General features: G+C 46.5%; 2 protein-coding genes and 1 long non-coding RNA gene across 10 annotated transcripts in view; 2 read left to right on the plus strand and 1 right to left on the minus strand.

The window, feature by feature from the left end:
- The window catches only part of LOC127030719 (uncharacterized), a 69,975-nt gene that overhangs the window by 37,728 nt on the left and 10,044 nt on the right, over window positions 1-22,203 (plus strand). The gene's annotated exons all lie outside the window — the stretch shown is intronic.
- CBFA2T2 (CBFA2/RUNX1 partner transcriptional co-repressor 2) overlaps window positions 1-22,203 on the plus strand; it is a 113,734-nt gene that overhangs the window by 35,920 nt on the left and 55,611 nt on the right. The window lies entirely within an intron of this gene.
- On the minus strand, window positions 4,936-20,846 carry LOC127030763 (uncharacterized). The gene is made up of 4 exons (XR_007768469.1): window positions 20,660-20,846; window positions 10,344-10,440; window positions 7,437-7,734; window positions 4,936-5,097 (listed from the first exon to the last, which is right to left on the minus strand). It is a non-coding gene; the product is annotated as an uncharacterized LOC127030763 (long non-coding RNA).

Genomic DNA, 22,203 nt, shown 5'->3' on the forward strand with positions numbered 1-22,203 from the left:
GCAAGGGAAACACACAGGGAAAGGACTGAGCCCCCGTTTCCCCCAACCCACAGGTAACGTGAGACAGGGGGAGCTGGGAGGGTTGGATAGGGGGCAGAGGGGGCCCTGAGGGCAGTCAGGGTTGAGGAGCAGGGGGGATTGGATAGGGGACGGGCATCCCAGGGGGCAGAGAGCAGAGGTGTTTGGATAGGATGTGGGAGTCCTGGGAAGCAGTCAGAGGTGGGGAACATGGAGGGTTGGATGGGGGTGGGGGTTCTGGAGGGTTGGATAGAGGGTGGGGACCAGGCCATGCCTCGCTCTTTGGGGAGGTGTAGCCTTCCCCAGCCTTCCCTACCTGACCCTCTATACAATTTCTGTACCTGACGTGGCCCTAGGGCCAAAAAGTTTGCCTACGCCTGGATTAGAACAACACTGCAGGATGTTCAGGGAACACTGGGGGAAAAATGCTTGGAACAAAGAGGTAAATTCTAGCTATGTTTTTTTTGGTTTAACACCTGCATATTGTCCAGAATTGCATGGATAATCATTATAGATACGTAGGAATGGGAGAGTGCATAGATAAAATAGGATCTGATCAAACTGTTCAGTGGTTCAAAAGAAGTGAAAGCTCATGACTTTTTATTAGTCCACTTAGGACCTCATTCAGCCGCCCTCAAGAAGAAGCATCATCTCACTATTTCCACAACTGCTAAGGATGCATTCTGCCACACTAACTCACAATTAGTTATTTTGGAAGCAGTGGTGATGTAGCAGCATCAGTCCCAGGATATTAGAGGGAAAAGGTGGGTGAGGTATAATATCGTTTATTGGACCAAATTCTGTTGGTGAGAGAGAGAAACTTTTGAGCTTACACACAGTCCTGTTGGAATCAGTAGTAGCTATGGTTTTTCTGAACACCTCTATACTGAAAGACATCAGCAAATTGGAGGTGAAATTAGAAAATGATGCAAAATTAAGGATCTTGAAGGGCTGATTTGCGGGAGAAGGTTAAGAGAACTAAGCATATGTACCATGATTGGTTGATGACTAAGGGAAATATAACCAAAACCAAGTATTAGAAGGCTGTAACCACAGAAAGGGGAAGGAATTGCTCAGAGTGGGCCAGTGGCGTATTGCTAAGAGTAAGATTTATCAGAGCACAGAGAAGCTTAAATTGACTACTGGGGTAAATTCCTGATCTGAGGAGTATTCCTAGATTGGAATAGTCTTCCTAGGGGAATGATGGAAGCACTATCACGTGAGTCATTTAAAACCGGAAAAGACAAATTCAAGTGCAGTTTTACTATGAGTAGTGAGTATGGAAAAGTGTTATCTTCTTGCTTCACATACCTGCTTGGTGTATTTGAATTGTATCCGCTAATAGCACTGAGGGCCTGGTCCAGTGCCCACTGAAGTCAGTGAAAAACTCCCGTCTATTTCAATGAGTTTTAGATTAGGCTCTAATATTACAGTGTCACTTCTCAGAGGCCTACAGCACCAATATCACCGAGGTTCTATCTGCTCTGCAATTAAATACCTGTGCCAGCTGTCTTGGTTTGCAGGGTTCAGGCTGAGGGGGATGTTTAATTGTGGTGTAGATGCTCAGGCTAGAGCCCGGGCTCTAAGACCGTGTGAGGTGGGAGAGTCCCAGAACACAGGCTGCAACTTGAGCCCAAATGTCTATACCGCAGTTAAATAGCCCTTTACCTCGAGCTCCGCAAGTCCGAGTCATCTGGCACTGGCCAGCTGCAGGTGTCTAATTGCAGTGTAGATATACCCTGAGAGAGATCTGGATTCGATTTCTTCTAAGGCTTCATCAACATAATTGTTTACCAAGTCCCAATTGGTTTACCTTTGCATACCCACTTGAAGGCAAAGGGGTTGCTCACATATCATTGAGGGCATAATTTGGCCTGCAGAACTTTTTAGTCATGATGCTAATACACAAGAAGGAAAGAACAGTGCCTGAGTTCTGGATTCCAGGTTGAGTTTGCAAGACTGGCAGTTCCAGATCCAGTATTTTGTATAACTAATTGGACTGTAAACGTGGAAACACCCAATGCCATGTTTAGTTACTCTTAGTAGAAAATACCATGGTTTACAACCCTGATTTGGTATGGGGAGAACTAAATGGCCTATTGGCTTTCCCATTTCTAGTTTTTATGATTTGGAGAAAAAAATCTCTAATTTGATTGGTACCCAGACACAGTTTCCATTATATTACCAAATCGCTGAGTACAATGCAACAGAATATGAAGAGATTTCTATGAAATGTGTGGAGGGAGATATTTGTTAAAAGGCTTACAGGCAGCATTAGATAACGTGTTTTTAAATTTGAACTGAAGAGAAAGAGAGTCACTTAGTGTCACCTACTCTTTTTTTACATGCTAGAACAGCTGACTTTTCTGTAGTCTCTCTGAGTTAGATGGTAAACCTTCCTTGACCAAACCTAGTGGCTAGCTAATATTTACATACTCCATTATTTTTCAGAGATTAGATATAAAATTGTGTTCGAACAAAAATTTGACAATGGTCATTGGGAAAGCCATATTGTACCCTTCACAAAGGCTAATTAAACTTTACTTCTGAGATGTTCTTTTACTTCATTTGTACAAAGATTTGGAGACGGTTCCTGAAGCGAATCAGAAAATACCCATATTTCTGCTTACATTTGATACCAGGGTCCTTAACGTGCAGGGGAGAGATGGTCCTGTAGTTAAAAGTATGGAACTAGGAGTCAGACTTGAGTTCCATTGTTGGATCTGCTAGATATTTTGTGTGTGACCAGGGGCATGTAATTTCTTTGTGCCTCACTCGCATAGACTCTTAAGGCCAGACAGAAGCACTGTGAACTTCTAGTCTGACCTATATACATAGGCTATAGGCTTTCTTTCCTCATAAACTGGATTTCCACATGTGTAAAACTGTCATAATCCGCTCAGTATTAAGAGTCTTAACTCATTGTGTTCTTAGAGCACTTTACAAACCAAGTAATTAACATTGTTCTTAACAGCTTTGGGCAGTGGCACTTTAAAACCAACCCTGAGTTTTTAAAACAATGCTTAATGAGTTTCATTGTTCCAAGTCCTCTGCTCAGATGCAGCATTTCCTCCTTTCTTGGTTGTGGCAGTGTCTCTATTGCAATTCAGGTCAGGTGGGTGGACTTTCGGACAGAAGAACATTGTTAGCAGCTGGAACTCTTCAGTGTCACTGTTACTCTTCAGTGCCACAAAAACTGCATGATGAAAAGCCAAAAATCTATCAGTTGGCCCACAAATCAGATGACTTCCTTCCAGTCTGGCCATGTAACTTAAATAGCCATCCATGTATTGACAGCTGTCTGTTATTTAACTAAATTTAAATGAGGACGGAAAGGGAGTGTGCAGAGAATGCTGCTGCTTTGAAAGAACTCAAACCTGTTGCAGTGCTGCAAGCTGTGAATGTTTAAAGACCTCATATTACTTACCATGCTGGAGGAGCGGGAAGGGAGAATGGGGGGGGGGGGGCGTGTTATTGTGAGGGTAACAGATGTGCCCTATGCTGTTGACGCGTGCCGGCTCTGTTCCTTTGCTCTTAACACCAGGTGCAGCTATTGTTCTGGCTGGTCTCTATTCATCCAGCCTCGTCTGTTACTCTGCTCTTTCTAGCGCATTGTTTCTGAAGAAAATTAGCATTAAAAACCCATCTGAAACCCCCATGTCCCTCAACTGCAGGTGACTGTTATTGGCTCCAGCTGCCACCCTTGCGCTTGATTACTTCCATATGGGGTTGTGGTAAGAAGTAATATCCACTTACTGATCCCCCCTCCCCCCATACTTTATTACTCACAAAGAACAATACCCTGAAATCTATTAGACCCCCCAATAGGCTCCACATTCTACTCTGGTGATGAACATTTTACAAGGGAAGCTAATTATTCCCTCCCACCCTTCTCTTCCTTCCTCCCTCTCCTCCTCTGTAAGAGTGACATAACCAAGGGCCAATGGGTAGTAAATTAAATCTTTGAAATATCCAGAGATGAGGCGTCTTGCTAACAGGAAAATTCTGCTAGTTTTTGGATGATCTTTAATGGAAACTATTTAGCCATCATCTTTTATATCCTGTTGTGCCACACCTATGAACCAGATGAGCAAATCACATTTCAGGGAACCACAAGAGAATAGATGCTGCTATTTTTACAAGTTGATTGTTAATTTCATAAGTTTAGACAGACGAAGGGAGGAGCGGCGGAGACAGTTTTTTAAAAAAATGTGGATGATCTAGTTAGGAGCAGAGCACTCCTCGTTTTTTAATATAATACATCTCAGGAATGGTGTGTTTTGATTTTGTTTTAAATCTAAACCATTTAATGTGTGTTTTTTACTGTAAAACATAGCACTTCGGAGCTTCCTGTTTCTCCTTGTGACCCCAGGTTAAATGTGCTTAGATTATAAAGGGGGAAAAAACATTTCTGTCAGCCCTGCACCTCAGCCTAGGATCTGAAAGCAAGCTGCATTCTTTCTGGCTTGTGCATCATCGTCACCAGGAAAAAACCTTTCTCTGTTACACCTGGGCAGCCCTGTTGAGCACCTATCCTATTTATTATGATGCTTGAACCAGATGAGAATCAAACTCTCTCCCTTTTCCTCCCATAGCTGTGTTGACCTTGCAGAATTAGTAGGAATCAAAACAAAACCTTTTGTCGTCACCAAAGTCAGCCAGTAAAACTATGAGGGAGCAGATGTATGGAATAAAAGGGTAATTTTTTTGGTTTACATTGTCCCTTTTTAGAGCAGAACTGAACCTTGAAAGGCATTTAGGAAGCTAGAGCAGTGTCAGTACAGATAACTATGGCCAGTGCTATAATTCCATGTGGGATAGAGCAACTTTTATACTTTTGAACAAGGATTAGGAAACTACTTTCATAGAGAACTGGATGAAAGGATAATGCAAGATTTTGAATATACTTACAGTAGTTTTCCAGATGGAAATACATCCACTTGAACTGTGGCATTGTAATTCACTGGGTTCTGAAGAGGTTACTTCTGGGTGACCAACTAATTTCAGTTGCCCTGTTCTCCAGAGCACTGAGCAGTGGAGCTGTCACATACACGCCCCTGCACCTTGGTTAGCAGGCTGCTGTGGGGAAGATTGACACCAGTCATTGAATGGTTCAAACACAGATGCACTTTCCATTGGTGCTGACTGAAGGAGGAAGCCTATTAGGCTCATGTAAACCCCAGCCATTATATATTATGAGACCAATTTTCAAAAGACCTTGTCTAAATCGCACATACAAATCCTGCATTTTCACACACACGGTGGCACTTAGCCGCCACTTACCTGTGTGCACCTAAATGCTTGTTATGCAATTTAGGTGACTACTTATGAAAACTGGGCAATTTGTGTTATGAACACACATTCTGCCGCTATATTAAGGTAACAGAGTGGGCTGGTAGTTAACAGCTGACTGGGAGAGGAGCTCCTGTGTTCTATTCCTGGCTCTGCCACTGACTTGTGTGACCTTGGGAAAGCTAACCTGTCAAGTGCTGTGTTTACCTCTCCTGTAAAATGCTGATAAGACTTCCCTACCTCCTAGGGATGTTAGAATTCCTGGTTTTATTCCCCACTGGTGTCTAGCAGCCTAAACAACTGGTTATCCTTCTCCGTAGCACTTGGAGAGAGGTCAGACCTTTGCAGTGCAGGGGCTAGAGACTGCCCTGCTGGAGAATAGCCCAGCATTCTCTGCCTCAAAAGAAGCCCTAGCAGCAGATTAGAGTCTTTTTAGCAAGTTTTCCTTTATTTATTTTTTTCTTTCTTTTTTTTTTAAAAGATAAATTAACTTTATCCTCAGCTTGGTCCCCTACCAAATTCTGACATTGGAACCAAATTCAGTGGGAGCTGAGCTTTCTGGGGCACTGTGGCTGTTGTTTCCCTCCCCTGCCTTCCTGTCAGAATGGACAAAATGGCGAAGCAAGGGAAGAGGGCTGGGCAGAGTTGAGATGGAAAAGCTCTGGCATGCAGGGGATGGGGCAGGTAGATCTCTCTGCGGTGCTTTAAGAGGAACAGGTCCAACCCCACAGTTGGTGTTCAGGCCAGACAAGTTTCTAGCTGTAGAAGCAGCCATCCAGCTCAGACGCTTTTCTGCTCCCCAACTCTTCTCAAGAGATTTAGCAGTATAACAGCAGGCAGCAGTGGTGCCTTTGCCAGTTCAGGAGACCGTGCAGCCAACATCTCAGTTCTCAGCAGCAGCTGCAGTGGGGGAGGGTTGCAAAGCCGTTCCCCACTGAGGCCTCTGCTCTCTCTAGTGGGCTTTGCAGAGGAGTAGCCTCATGGAATCAATTCTCCCTTTAGGGTTTCAAGTCTCCTGCCAGGGCAAGTGGGCTGTTCCAGCCCTTCCACCTTAGTTTAAATGCTTGGCCCCTCTCTCCGTTACAGTCAGCTACACATTCCCCAGGAGGTTATGAAGAAGGTCTCTCTTTCTCTTGGGTGGCATCAATGCATGGATGCTGGAACGACGAGTGCTGGGGGTGCGGCAGCAGCCCCTGGCTTGAAGTGGTTTCCATCATATACAGAGTTTACAGTTTAGTTCAATGGCTCTCAGCACCCCCACTATACAAATTGTTCCAGCGCCCCTGCAGCAATGTATGTGACATCCTACCCCACATGCCCTTATTTCCAGCTATTGCAACTTGCTATCATTCCTTTGCCTTTCCCTGTGGTGGATACCTGTGGGTCTCCGTCAAACCACTTAAATATTCACATGTGGGAGGAAACCAGCCAACCTGCTCTGGTTTCCACTACGAGCAAACAGCCTCCAAAGACTGAACTGATTGCCTTAGAGCCCCTAAAATGCTTGTCTAAAGTGAAATTCCTCTGTTTGACTCACTGGTAAAGAGAAACCAGAAGTCAAGGAGGACTCCCATTAACACAAGTCAAAAAACTCCAGACATTCTAAAAAAGATCATAGAGCTTCATAGCCTTCCATCTTCTCTCAAGACATAGGAAAGCTGTCCAGATCTGATCAGGAGGACGGAGCTCTGAATAGACTATTCCCCTCACCCCCAGTTGTTTGAGGCGAGGTTCAGCAAGTTCCTGCCTATGCTTGGGATCCAACCTCCATTGGCGGAGGATCCAGAACAGAGTGGTAGGGCTGACCAAGTCACCAGAAGTGCTTTCTTTCCAAATCCAAGGAGATTTGCATTCCCCTTCATCGTTTGCTGGATGATCTTATCAAAGGAGTAGAATAATGCCCAGCTAAGGTAAAGGGGCTGGATAGACTGTTCTCTTTGATTAAAAAAATGAGATTTTGTTACTATTGCAGCATCTGCCTTCAGAATTGTATCTGTGATCAATGCTACAGTGATCCCTATGGAAGGGGTGATTTCTGCCCAAGGAACCACCAGATAAGATAGTAGACTCATCTGATGAAATTATGAGGCCTCAGAATCAGTCCTTAAGGCACTTATCACACGTACCTGCTTCTCCAGGGCCATTCTAGCATTGGCAGATGAGCTGAGAAGTGCAGTTCCTTAAAAGGATAGGAGGTGGCCCATGATCCTCCAGAAGACATCTCTGACAGCTTTGTTTGTCACTGATTCTTCCTTGGATTCTTGTTGAGATTTGCTATCTAATCCAGGGCCTCAAAAATTGTATGATAAAGATGTCTCTGTCTCTGGAAGGTGGGAATACAGGCTGAGCATTTCAGTGTTGTACACAGTTGGTTTTGCATTTACGATGGGGCAGCTTCTTTGGAGTTTGACAGTAGTAGATGTTCTGCAAGGGAGGATTGGATCGTTATAGATAAATTGGAGGTTAGAAAATGTGTCAGAAACATGTGAGGTTGATAAATATCCCCAGCAGCTTTCTTCAGACTTGTATTAAACCTACAAAGTCAAATCCCAAATTTAAGGGGTTTCTTCTCCCCAATTAAATGATCAGACCATATGGTGTTTACTGAAAGTGCCTGTGATATGGAAGGAGCCTACCTACTATATCACTCTCTTTCAAAAGAAGCTGCTTTACCTAATGTCACTATCCTGAAAACCTGCAGGTTCTTTTCAGCAGCAGATGAGCTGGGGATTATTCCAGTGACCTTCTCTCTGCTGTTGGTATAACCTTCTGATTCTGCTGCTATGGTGCTGCTTAATCTTATGTGCATTTAGCAGTCTCCCCTGTCTTTCACCAGTATAACTAATGTGTCTTTTTTTTCTCCCAGGGACTCTACCCAGATCACTGTCTTACACTCCCCTTAAAAAAAACTTACGGGCTTAAGATCCTTCGGATGAGAAGGTTGGAGCAGCATCTCTGTTTTCTGAAAATTACTATTTACTGTCATTAGTAAAATAGATCACCTCTTCAGGGGGAAGTGTGTGCACCAGGAAATAGTAACACCCTGACTTTTTTTTTTATATGTATTGTAAAAAGCTGTTATCAAAGACAGCACATGGAAAGAATTTTCACATGACTTCTGAAGAGAGATTAATTAGTAATGGAGGGGAAGGAGGGAGGAAATCAGGCAACTGTTTTTCTACTCGAACTTTGCATTTAAGGGAATGGAAAAGTGGTAAAGTAATCCCTAAATAATCAGGAGGCTCCAGGAACTGAAAGTGTCCAGAATTGGGGCAGAGGCCTTGGTGTCCATTTATGAGTTGGCCCTGGCCTAGAAAATTAACTTCTAGTCCCTTTAATATAATTGTTGGGCTTGATTGTAGCTTGTAATGAGTTCTCGCTTGTCTTGCCAGTATATAAATTAATATGGTGACATCTTACTCGAGTCTGTTTGATGTAAATTCACTGCTCATGGCATAGTTATGAGAGACTGAGCGAATATGATTCTTTCCTCCTCCCTTCTGGCCCCTTCCCTCCCACTCCCACAGTTTGTGCTCCAGCATCAAAGCTTCTAGAATCAAAATCCATGCGTAGGTCACCAAAAAGCTGCCACATCAGTGTGCTTATTACTTAATGTGTAGTATGCTTGAACTGTGGCTCTTCTCTGAAGAGTGTTGCTGAAAATAGCAGCAGGAGGCACTGTGTTATCTGAGTGGTTTCTAGAGCAAGTGTTCTCAGTTGACAAGGTTTGCAAATGTTGTCTGGGGGTATGTCTTCACTACCAATGTTAAAGCTGCAGCAGTGCTTTAATGTGGCAGTGTAGTCGTGTCTGTAAAACCCCACCCCCACGAAGGGAGTAGCTACCAATGCTGGGAGCCCAGCTACCAGTGCTGGTACACTGTCTACACTGCCGCTTTACAGCGTTGAAACTTGCATCGCTCAGGGGGATGTTTTTTCGTGCCCTTAAGCGAGAAAGTTTCAGTGCCGTAAAGTGGCAGTGTAGACAAGGCGTAAGTTTTGAGAGTTGAGCTGGGTTATTTCCACTTTGCACATAATCACCAGTAATAAAGCTGCTGAGGGTTTAATGATCTCTTCAGCAGCACCCAAGCAAGCCCGTTGTCTTCTAATTTATGCCCTCAGTGGCACTTGTGCAGTCCCAGTCCCTTCAGTAAGTTTGCACAGATGTAACTCATTAGAATATAATAAATAATTTTGTTGATAGACACAAGAAGGAACAGAATCTGTGGCTTGTTCAGTCTGAGCTGGGATGGGTCTTTGGGTAAAAGGAGTAAAATCAAGTAGTTAGAATCTGCTCAAGTTCCTTTTGAAAAGTAATACCTTAAGCCAGGAGTTGGCAACCTTTCAGAAGTGGTGTGCCGAGTCTTCATTTATTCACTCTAATTTAAGGTTTCGCGTGCCAGTAATACATTTTAATGTTTTTAGAAGGTCTCTTTCTATAAATCTATAATATATAACTAAATGATTGTTGTCTGTAAAGTAAATAAGGTTTTAAAAATGTTTAAGAAGCTTCATTTAAAATTAAATTAAAATGCAGAGCCCTCCAGACCAGTGGCCAGGACCCGGGCAGTGTGAGTGCCACTGAAAATCAGCTCGCGTGCCGACTTTGGCACACATGCCATAGGTTGCCTACCCCTGCCTTAAGCCAATGTCAGGTGTGTTGTGAGAAAGAAACTAATCTTGAAGGGGTACCCCCCACAGAGGTGGCTGTTTTTTTAGTGGAGATGGATCGAGTGAAGTAAGACCTGTTTGTATGGCTTGTAATTCTGTACCACACTTGGACTCAAGTCTTTTAAAATACACATACTACACAGCAAACAAAATCTAAAGAATGTTATCCTCAAATGTAGCCTCACTGTGAATATCAAGAGGACTCTGCATCTCTATCCAAAGTACCAGTAGTCAGCATAATTCATGAGCTTATTAATCTGTTTTTCTTTAGGGTCTCTTTCTTGTCATTTTAGTTACTATCTCATGTGCAAATCTAATTTGCCTAATTGCCTGGTGAATGTAATTGAAAGGCACTCTGCACTTACTTGATTGTAGAAAGTCTCACTCGGGCTCACACACAGATAAGACTCTGCCTCTGCTGAGAGGAAATCTATGGGCACCGCTTGGTAGACTGTGCTGTGGCTGGAGAAGGAAATGTCATTTGAAACACACTTGGCTTTTACACGTGTGGTTAAGAACATAAGAACAGCCTTACCAGGTCAGACCAAAGTTCCATCTAGCCCAGTATCTGTCTACTGACAGTGGCCAATGCCAGGAGCCCCAGAGGGAGTGAACCTAACAGGCAGTGATCAAGTGATCTCTCTCCTGCCGTTCATCTCCACCCTCTGAACAGAGGCTAGGGACACCATTCTTTACCCTTCCTGGCTAATAGCCATTTATGGACTTAGCCACCATGAATTTATCCAGTTCCCTTTTAAACATTGTTATAGTCCCAGCCTTCACAACCTCCTCAGGTAAGGAGTTCCACAAGTTGACTGTGCACTGTGTGAAGAAGAACTTCCTTTTATTTGTTTTAAACCTGCTACCTCTTAATTTCATTTGGTGACCCCTAGTTCTTGTATTATGGGAATAAGTAAATAACTTTTCCTTATCCACTTTCTCCACATCACTCATGATTTTATATACCTCTTTCATATCCCCCCTTAGTTTCCTCTTTCCCAAGCTAAAGAGGCCTAGCCTCTTTAATCTTTCCTCATATGGGACCCTCTCCAAACCCCTAATCATTTTAGTTGCCCTTTTCTGAACCTTTTCTAGCGCTAGAATGTCTTTTTTGAGGTGAGGAAACCACATCTGTACACAGTATTCGAGATGTGGGCGTACCATGGATTTCTATAAGGGCAATAATATATTCTCAGTCTTATTCTCTATCCCCTTTTTAATGATTCCTAACATCTTGTTTGCTTTTTTGACCGCCTCTGTACACTGCATGGACGTCTTCAGAGAACTATCCACGATGACTCCAAGATCTTTTTCCTGACTCGTTGTAGCTAAATTAGCTCCCATCATATTGTATGTATAGTTGGGGTTATTTTTTCCAATGTGCATCACTTTACATTTATTCACATTAAATTTCATTTGCCATTTTGTTGCCCAATCACTAGTTTTGTGAGATCTTTTTGAAGTTCTTCACAATCTGCTTTGGTCTTAACTATCTTGAGTAGTTTAGTATCATCTGCAAACTTTGCCACCTCACTGTTTACCCCTTTCTCCAGATCATTTATGAATAAATTGAATAGGATTGGTCTTAGGACTGACCCTTGGGGAACACCACTAGTTACCTCTCTCCATTCTGAGAATTTACCATTAATTCCTACCCTTTGTTCCCTGTCTTTTAGCCAGTTCTCAATCCATGAAAGGACCTTCCCTTTTATCCCATGACAGCTTAATTTACTTAAGAGCCTTTGGTGAGGGACCTTGTCAAAGGCTTTCTGGAAATCTAAGTACACTGTGTCCACTGGATCCCCCTTGTCCACATGTTTGTTGACCCCTTCAAAGAACTCTAATAGATTAGTAAGACACGATTTCCCTTTACAGAAACCATGTTGACTATTGCTCAACAGTTTGTTTTTCTATGTGTCTGACAATTTTATTCTTAACTATTGTTTTGACTAATTTGCCCGGTACCGATGTTAGACTTACCGATCTGTAATTGCCAGGATCATGTCTAGAGCCCTTTTTAAATATTGGCGTTACATTAGCTAACTTCCAGTCATTGGGTACCGAAGCCGATTTGAAGGACAGGTTACAAACCTTAGTTAATAGTTCTGCAACTTCATATTTGAGTTCTTTCAGAACTCTTGAGTGAATGCCATCTGGTCGCAGTGACTTGTTAATGTTGAGTTTATCAATTAATTCCAAAACCTCCTCTAGTGTCATTTCAATCTGTGACAGTTCCTCAGATTTGTCACCTACAAAAGCCAGTTCAGGTTTGGGAATCCTAACATCCTCAGCCGTGAAGACTGAAGCAAAGAATCCATTTATTCTTCTTCAAGTGCTTGCTCATATCCATTCCAGTTAGGTGTGTGCGCGCCGCGTGCACGTTCGTCGGAAGATTTTTACCCTAGCAACACTCGGTGGGTCGGCTGGGCGCCCCCTGGAGTGGCGCCGCTATGGTGCCGGATATATACCCCAACTGACCCAGCCACCCTTCAGTTCCTTCTTACCGCCCGTGTCGGTCGTTGGAACAGTGGAGCGTGGCTTAGCTGACCTCCACTTCCCTAGCTACTCGTAGTTCTTGTGTATATAGTTATATACTTATAATCCTTTTATATATATATATGTGTATATATATATATATGTATATATGTATATATGTATATATGTATGTATATGTATAAAAAAATATGTTTTTTCTTTACTAGCATAGTTAGTTTAGTAAAAGTTAGCGGGGTTCGGGGAGTAGCCCCTTCCCCGCACCCGGTGCCGGAGCCCATGCCCGGCTCACCGGGTTTTAAACCGTGCTCGGCCTGCCTCAAGCCGATGCCAACAGGAGATCCGCACGACTCCTGTTTGAGGTGCCTCGGGGAATTGCACTTCACAGCTAAGTGCCCCATTTGCAAGGCTTTTAAGCCGAGAACAAAATGGAGCGGGACTTTCACTTACCCCTCCACCTTCGGCACCGAGCGCTGGTCAATCGGTGGACAGAAGTGCCTCCCTGGCACTGGACCCCGCTGGCACTGCCAAGGCCTCTCGGCACCGGCCATCGCCGGCACCGAAGTCGACTCAGCATCGCTCCCTCTCTCCGAGGTCGAGAGAGCCCACGACTCCTCCTGCCAGTGCCTGACAGCTCCCTGGCACGCGCCATGATTGAGCTCCCTGCTCCTGCTGCTTCCATGCCAACTGCACCGCAGCCAGAGAGCTCATCTAAGTCGGATCGCCCGGCACCGACACCGGCAGAGGCACCGATGACGTCAGCACCGTCGATTCCGGTCCCACGAGGCCGTCGAATCCAGAGCCTGACTGCTCCCCGGCACGCGCCGTGGTTGAGCTCCCTGCTCCTGCTGCTTCCGTGCCAACTGCACCGCAGCCAGAGAGCCTAAGTCGGATCGCCCGGTACCAACACCTGCCGAGGCACTGATGACGTTGGCACTGTCGATCCCGGTCCCACGAGGGCCATCGAATCCGGTACCTGACAGCTCCCCGGTACGCGCTGTGGTTGAGCTTACTGTTCCCTCCACGCCGGAGACATTCCCAGCGGCAAGGGATCTCATTGCCATGACAGAGTAGATGCTGTCTGAACCCCCGGCACCGCTGGTGCGGATAATACAGTCTCTTGGCAAGCCTTCCTTGATACGACCATCCTCTGTCGGCACAGCAGAGCGGCACCGTTCATGATCACGGTCCCGCAGGTGCTCCAGGTCCCGTCGGCACTCCCGCTCCCGATGCCACTTGCAGTCCCGATGCTGTTCTCGTCCTCGGTACTGGTCGCACTCGCCGCACCAGTCGGTGTCCCGTTCGCCGACCCACTACTCTTGGCACCGTTCCAGCTCCCGGCACCGCTACAGGCACCATGACTCCCGTAGCCACTCCCGACATCGAGCCTTGAGATCTCGGTCGACCTCCCGGCACCGCTTTGCTTGCAGGTCCAGATCTTGTTCCAGGTACTGGTACGCCTCCCGGTACCGGTCCCCGGTGCCGAGTTGGGCAAGGTCCGGTAGAATCAGAGACTCTGACCATGATTTTTCAGCACCTCCATGGTCATCTGGACACGCATCAGTGTCATCCCACGTGGACAGCTCTTATGCTCAGGACCACGATTCTGATGTGCCCACCAACAACCTAAAAGCCCATCAGGACCTCCTAAGGAGGGTAGCATTCTATATAGACCTCCAGGTGGAGGAGGTCCTGGAGGTAGGGGACCCGGTAGTGGACGTTCTATCGGCGGTGGCCCCACTAGAGGGGCCCTACCCATTTATTCGGACCATCCAGGCGAATGCCGATACTCTATGGGGGGTACGACTACTTGTATGTCCGTCCTCCTCCCTGCTCACTAGTCGTTCAGTCCGTTAAGGAAAGGGAATGGCATGGCCAGCAGGCGCCATCCGTGAAATCGAAGGAGTCTAGGCGAATGACCCTACTCAGCCACAAGGTGTACTCTGCAGGGGCCTTATAGCTCTGCCTGGCAAATCAACAAGCCTTGCTTAGCCTGTATCATTATAACACCTGGGTGACGGTGGATAAGTTTATGGAGCTTCTCCCTCAAGACTCCCACCAAGAGTTCACTGCCCTCTTGGAGGAGGGAAAAAAGGTGGCCAGAGCTTCCCTCCAGGCCTTGTTGGATGCAGCAGACTCAGCAGCCAGGGCTCTGACATCGGGTGTTACCATGAGGAGCATCTCATGGCTTCAGGTTTCAAACCTCCGGCCGGAGCGGCAGTATACCATTCACGACTTACCATTTGATGGTAAAGGTCTCTTCACAGCGAAGACAACCCCAGGCTGCAAAGCCTGAAGGACAACAGGGTCCTAATGTGCTCTCTCAGCGTGCATACGCCGACTACCTAACGCAGGCCTTTCCGTCCCCAGCCACACCGCTGTACTCTGTGCCTAGCCACAGACAGGACTTTGGCAGACGGTGCGGCCGAGGTGGTCGCAAACGACCGTCAGGACCCCTAGAGGGCCAAGATCGAGGTCCTTCACAATCACCACCGGGACCAAAGACGAACTTGCGAAGGTGCGCCAGAGAGCGGCGTACCAGTTACAGGCGGGATCCCACTCCTACTTCCTCTTGGCATGGTCCCAGTTAACTTCAGATCGCTGGCTCCTACACATGGTGGAGTATGGGTACCACCTTCAATTTGTTCCAGCCCTGTCCCTCTTCAGGGACCCCTCTCGAGCAATTCTTCTTACAAGAGGTGCAGACGCCGATGGACGAAAGGGGCAAGGGGTTTTACTCCCATTATTCCCTAATCTCCAACTCGCACGGATGTCTCAGATCTATCTTAGACCTGCAAGGACTGAACCAGTTTATGATAAGGTTGAAGTTCCGCATGATATCCCTGGGAACCATTATCCCATCCTTGGATCCTGGAGACTGGTATGCTGCCCTCGATATGAAGGAGGCGTACTTTCACATCGCCATCTTCCCTCCGCACAGGAGATACCTCCACTTCTAGCCAACCGTCAGTACTTCCAGTTTACAATCCTGCTGTTTGGCCTTTCTCAGCCCCACGAGTATTAACCAAGTGTATGGCCGTAGTCGCCACCCACCTCCGCCAACGTCGGATATGCATTTTCCGTATCTGGACGATTGGCTTATCCGAGGAGACTCCGAGACACAAGTCACTCAGCATGTGGGCATCGTCAAGGACCTATTCACATGTCTAGGCCTGATGATCACTATAGAAACATCCACTCTGGTTCCCACGCAGAGGTTAGACTTCCTAGGAGCTATCCTGGACTCCGACCTAGCCGGAGCCTGCTTACCACAGCCACGGTTTCAGGCGATGGCAATAATCATCCGAGGTCTGCAGACTTTCCCAACGACCTCGGCTTGCACTTGTCTCGGTCTCCTGGGTCCCATGGCTGCCTGCAAGTTTGTAACCAAACATGCCAAGCTCCGCCTCTGTCCTCTCCAAGTTTGGCTCAAATCGGCGTACCGCCTGGACAGGGACCCAATGGTCATGATAGTCACCATTCCCTTGAGCATCCTAGGCTCCCTAGAATGGTGGCTAACTCCCTCCCTGGTGTGGGCAGGGATGCCGTTCCATCCACCCCAGCCCTCACTGTCCCTGACGACGGATGCGTCATCTCTCAGCTCGGGTGCTCACCTTGGTCACCTTCGACCTTAAGGCCTTTGGTCTTCTCAGGAGCTGGCATTCCACAACAATGTCCAAAAATGAGAGCAGTCCGCCTGGCGTGCCAGGGGTTCCAGCAGCAGCTGCGAGGCCATGGTGTCTCAGTGTTTACAGCCAACACAACGGCCATGTGCTACATAAACAACCAGGGAGGGACATGGTCCTCCTCCTTTTGTCAGGAGGCCATCCATCTCTGGGACTTTTGCATAGCCCACTCGATAAATCTGGTAGCATCCCTTCTCCCAGACGTTCGGAACGCCTTGGCGCTTCGACTCAGCAGGTCTTTCCTGTCTCATGAGTGGTTGCTCTGCCCCGATGTGATGCATTCTGTTGCCAGAAGTGGGGATTTTTCCCCACATAGACCTGTTCGCTTACCGCGAGAACAGGAAATGTCCGAGGTTCTGCTCCTTCCAAGGTCTCTCCCCAGGATCGATCTCGGACTCTTTCCTCATGTCATGGAAGGGCCAACTCCTTTATGCCTTCCCACCGTTCACCCTGGCTTATTGGGTCCTACTCAAACTTTGCAGGGGCAGGGCGCGCATCATCATGATCACTCCAGCGTGGTCCAGACAGCACTGATACAACACGTTGCTCGACCTGTCAATAGCCAACCCAATTACCCTGCCACTCCACCCAGACCTCATAACTCAGGACCACGGCAGGCTTCGCCACCCGGACCTGCAGTCTCTTCACCTCACGGTGCGGCTGCTGCGTGACTAAACTGGGGTAGCAGGAAGCCTTCCACCTGGTCAACGTACCTGGCCGAGTGGTAGCGTTTCTCCTACAGGTGCGAAACTCTTGATCTTACTCCTACTGAGGTCTCCATCCCCTCTATTTTGGACTACCCTCTGGCCTACAACAGCAGGGCCTAGCAGTGTCATCGCTGAGGGTACACTTGGCAGTCATCTCTACCTTCCACCCAGGCTAAGGTGGTCATTCCGTGTTCTCACACTCTATGGTTTCGAGGTTCCTCAAGGGCTTGGAGTGCTTACACCTTCAAGTATGCCACCCAGCCCCAACCTGGGACCTCAACCTGGTTTTAACCAGACTTATGTCTCCCCCATTCGAGCCGCTAGCGACCTGCTTGCTGCTTTACCTATCTTGGAAGACAGCTTTCCTCGTAGCCATTACATCGGCCACACGAGTCTCCGAGCTCAGGGCTCTTACGGTGGTTCCGCTGTACACTATGTTCACAAAGACAAGGTGCAGTTACGACCACACCCGGCTTTCCTCCCTAAGGTGGTTTCGGCCTTTCATGTTAACCACACTCAACGCAATGAGGGCAACAATTGCACTCCCTGGACGTCTGTAGAGCGCTCGCATTTATATTGAGCGGACAAAACCATTTCATAAAACGCCCCAACTCTTGGTCGCAGTAGCAGACCAAAGGAAAGACCTACCTGTTTCCTCTCAGATGATCTCATCTTGGGTGATGACGTACACCCGCACTTGTTATGATTTGGCTCACATTTCCCCAAGCCACATCACCGTGCATTCTACTAGGACTCAGGCTTCATCTGCCGCCTTGCTGGCTCGTGTACCTACCCACGAGATCTATCACGCAGCTCCATGGTCCTCGGTCCATACTCTTGCATCGCATTATGCTCTGGTTCAACAGTCAAGAGATGCTGCAGCCTCTGGCTCAGCAGTTTACATTCTGCCACATTTCACTCCGACCCCACCACCTACATAAGGCTTGGGAATCACCTAACTGAAATGGATATGAGCAAGCACTCGAAGAAGAAAAGACGGTTACTCACCTTTGTTACGGTTGTTCTTCGAGATGTGTTGCTCATATCCATTCCAAACCCACCCTCCTTCCCCTCTGTTGGAGTAGCCGGCAAGGAGGAACTGAAAGGTGGCTGGGTCGGCAGGGGTATATATCCGGCACCATAGCAGCGCCACTCCAGGGGGTGCCCAGCCAACCATCCGAGTGTTGCTAGGGTAAAAATCTTCCGACGAACGTGCACGCGGCGCGCGCACACCTAACTGGAATGGATATGAGCAGCACATCTCGAAGAACAACAGTTACAAAGGTGAGTAACTGTCTTGTTTCTCCGCAATGACTTTATCGTCTTTAAGTGCACCTTTTGTATTTTGATCGTAAAGGGGCCCCACTGGTTGTTTAGCAGGCTTCCTGCTTCTGATGTACTTTAAAAACATTTTGTTATTACCTTTGGAGTTTTTGGCTAGTCGTTCTTCAAACTCCTCTTTGGCTTTTCTTATTGCACTCTTGCACTTAAGCTGGCAGTGTTTGTGCTCCTTTCTATTTGCCTCACTAGGATTTGACTTCCACTTTTTAAAGGAAGTCTTTTTATCTCTCACTGCTTCTTTTACATGATTGTTAAGCCACGGTGGCTCTTTTTTAGTTCTTTTACTCTTTTTCTTAATTTGGGGTATACGTTGAAGTTGGGCCTCTATTATGGTGTCTTTAAAAAGGGCCCATGCAACTTGCAGGGATTTCACTTTAGTCACTGTACCTTTTAACTTTTGTTTAACTAACCCCCTCATTTTTGTATAGTTCCCCCTTTTGAAATTAAATGCCACAGTGTTGGGCTGTTGAGGTGTTCTTCCCACCACAGGGATGTTGAATGTTATTGTATTATGGTCACTATTTCCAAGCGGTCCTGCTATAGTTACCTCTTGGACCAGCTCCTGCGCTCCACTCAGGAGTAAATCTAGAGTTGCTTCTCCCCTTGCGGGTTCCCGTAGCAGCTGCTCCATGAAGCAATCATTTAAAGTATCGAGAAATTTCATCTCCGCATTTCGTCCTGAAGTGAAATGTTCCCAGTCAATATGGGGATAATTGAAATCCCCCACTATTATTGGGTTCTTAATTTTGATAGCCTCTCTAATTTCCCTTAGCATTTCATCGTCACTATTACAGTCCTGGCCAGGTGGTCGATAATAGATCCCTAATGTTATATTTTTATTAGAGCATGACATTTCTATCCATAGCGATTCTATGGAACATGCGGATTCGCTTAAGATTTTTACTTCATTTGAATTTGCATTTTCTTTCGCATATAGTGCCACTCCTCCTCCTGCATGACCTGTTCTGTCCTTCCGATATATTTTGTACCCCGGAATGATTGTGTCCTATTGATTGCTCTCAGTCCACCAGGTTTCTGTGATGCCTATTATATCAATATCCTCCTTTATCAGTTGCAGTTTTTGAAAACACACTTTCTGATGCTGATTTCTGTAATGTTAAAGCTGAAGCCTTCCTTTGCTGGCGCGTGAGAGCCAGTCAGGGCTGGTGTACTTAAGTGCATAGCAACATTCCAGTGACTCCTGAGAGGGAATGGAATCTGTTAGCTATGCTGCGTTGTAGACAAGACACTTCCAGTTTTTTAAAAACAAATGCAGTGACCAGTGCTATTCATTGTGTTAGCAAGCTACATTCATAAAGCTACCGTAGCAGCTTAACATGCATTAAGATACACTAGACCAGATTCTTTGGGCTGCCAAGTTCACTTGCATCACTCACACAGCACTAAATGAACTTAAAGCATCCAGTGGCTGCCCCTGGATAATTCCCTCCCATCGAGGAATATTAGGTAGGCAGCAGTTGTGAGGTCCAGAGTGTACAAGGCACTCTCTCCAAAGAGAACTAACATGAATTATGACTAGATTAGTCTGCCTTGGATACATGAGTAAATTGACAGGGTAGCAAGTGTGGGGCTAAAGAAAGTAGCACAAATGGAATGTAATTTATGATTACAACAGCCAAACCACAGTTGGTTATGATGTGAGGGACACTAATATGTCACTTAGTGCTGGATTCTGATGCCTGGACCTTATAGGAAATTGTGGCTATTAGAAGTGGAAAAGACCTACTACGCCATCACTAGAACTAGATCTGTCAGGGTCATGACTGACAATGTGGCCTGCATGTTCTATATCAATTGGCAGGGAAGACTGAGTCCCCCTTTCTCTGCATCGAAGTGATAAGGTTATGGAACTGGTGCATAAAACATTGCACAGGAGTAATGTATCTTCCAGGCAGACAAACTGTTTGACGGCCAATGATCTCAGCAGGTATTTTCCCCCAAGACTACATATGGGAACTGAACCCCCATGTCCTGGTCAGCATTTTTTAGATTTGGGGATTTCCAGATGTGGACCTCTTTGCAACTGCTACAAGCTAAAAAGGCCAACTGTTTCGTTCAATGGGCGGTTTAGGTCCCAGTTCCCCTTCTTACTCCCTTGGACGGGGAAGCTGTTTTATGTATTTTCCCCCAATGCCTTTGATCCTCAGTGTTGAACAAAATCAACCAGGAGCAGAATCATTCTAATAACCCCAATGTGGTCGAGGCAAGCGTGGTTTCCTTATCTGTTGCACCTAGCTCTTTGTCCACTGATAAATCTTTCAGTCACTTCTTAAATCCTCTCTCAGGATGCCGGTCTATTGGTACATCCCAATTTAAATGTTCTTTGCCTCAAGACCTGGCTCCTCGATGAGTCGCAGAATACAGTCTTCCTGTTCCCCAGATATATGGCACTTATTCTTAAAGAATAGAAAGATTCTACCAGAAATACTTAACCTTTAGAAGTGGAGAAGATTTAGTCAGTGGTGTGAACTCCAAGACACTGTCCCACAGTCTGCCCCACTTCAGCTCGTTCTGGAATATCCGGTGCAGCTAAAGAAAACGTGGCTGTCTCTTAATTCTCTCAAGGTTCCTCTGGCAGCCATAACAGCATTTCGTACCACTATTGAGGGGCTCTCCCTGTTTGCTGCATCTACTGGGTTCATGAAAGGTCTGGGAAATTTCTTTCTACCAGTGCAAGTGCCTGTCCCTGTTTGGGACCTTAATCTGGTTCTCAAAAGTCTCATGAAAATTCCTTGAACTGATGGTAACCTGCTCCTTATCGAATTTATCTGTCAACAACAGCCTTCCTAGTGGCTATTAGCTCAGCCTGCAGAGGCGGAGAGATCGGCACTTTAATGGTGGACCCTCCTTTCAGTTTTTTACAAAGGATAAGGTTTCCTTATATCTGCATCCCCAGTTCCTTTCTAAAGTGTCTTCTAAGTTTCATGTGAATCGGATTAGTTACCTGGTAGTTTTTGTTCAGAAACCACCAATGCACTCCATACTCTAGATGTCAGAAGGATGTTATCTTTCTGTCTACGTAGGATTAAACCATTTCATAAATCCCCTACACGGTTTGTTTCATTTGCAGACAGATCAAAGGGCTTTGCTATTTCTACCCAGAGGCTATCAAAATGGATTTCTGGATGTATTACAACTTGTACGGTCAACATCCCCTGCTGCTGGCATGTCAGCTCACTCTGTGAGGTCACAGTGTACATCTGTAGATCTACTTAAAAATGCCCTAGTTGCTGAGATTTGCAGAGCTGCTACATGGTCTTCGGTATGTGCCTTCTCCAAATACTATGCTTTAGATGACGATGCCTCCAGATCTGATGTGGCAGTTGACGGTGCAGTTCTTTCCTCTGTAATGGACTCAACTCTGAAGCTCCCCTGTCTTGATGGGCTATTGCTCGGGAGTCACCTGATGTGGAGCACCATAGGGTGCTACTTGAAAGAGAGAGTACTCACCCTGTGCAGTAACTGTAGTTCTTCGAGAGGTGTATCCCTGTGGGTGCTCCTTTACCCTCCCTGGTTCTCTTTTGCTTCGGAGTTTCCTTCTGAGGCCATGTCTACATCTAAAATTTTGCAGCGCTGGTTGTTACAGCTGTATTAGTACAGCTGTATAGGGCCAGCGCTGCAGAGTGGCCACACTTACAGCAACCAGCGCTGCAAGTGGTGTTAGATGTGGCCACACTGCAGCGCTGTTGGGCGGCTTCAAGGGGTTTTGGGGAAGGCGAGAGCAAACCGGGGAAGGAGACCAGCTTCGCCGCGGTTTGCTCTCGCGTTCCGCGAACCACCCTGCAAACCGCAGGGAAGGAGACCTGCTTGTTCGGGGAACGCGAGAGCAAACCGCGGCGAAGCTGGTCTCCTTCCCCGGTTTGCTCTCGCGTTCCGCGAACCACCCTGCAAACCGCAGGGAAGGAGACCTGCTTGCTCGGGGGTTCGGCGAACGCGAGAGCAAACCGGGGAAGGAGACCAGCTTCGCCGCGGTTTGC

This window comes from Gopherus flavomarginatus, chromosome 11, assembly GCF_025201925.1.
Source record: "Gopherus flavomarginatus isolate rGopFla2 chromosome 11, rGopFla2.mat.asm, whole genome shotgun sequence".
In the NCBI taxonomy this organism is placed as follows: domain Eukaryota; kingdom Metazoa; phylum Chordata; order Testudines; family Testudinidae; genus Gopherus; species Gopherus flavomarginatus.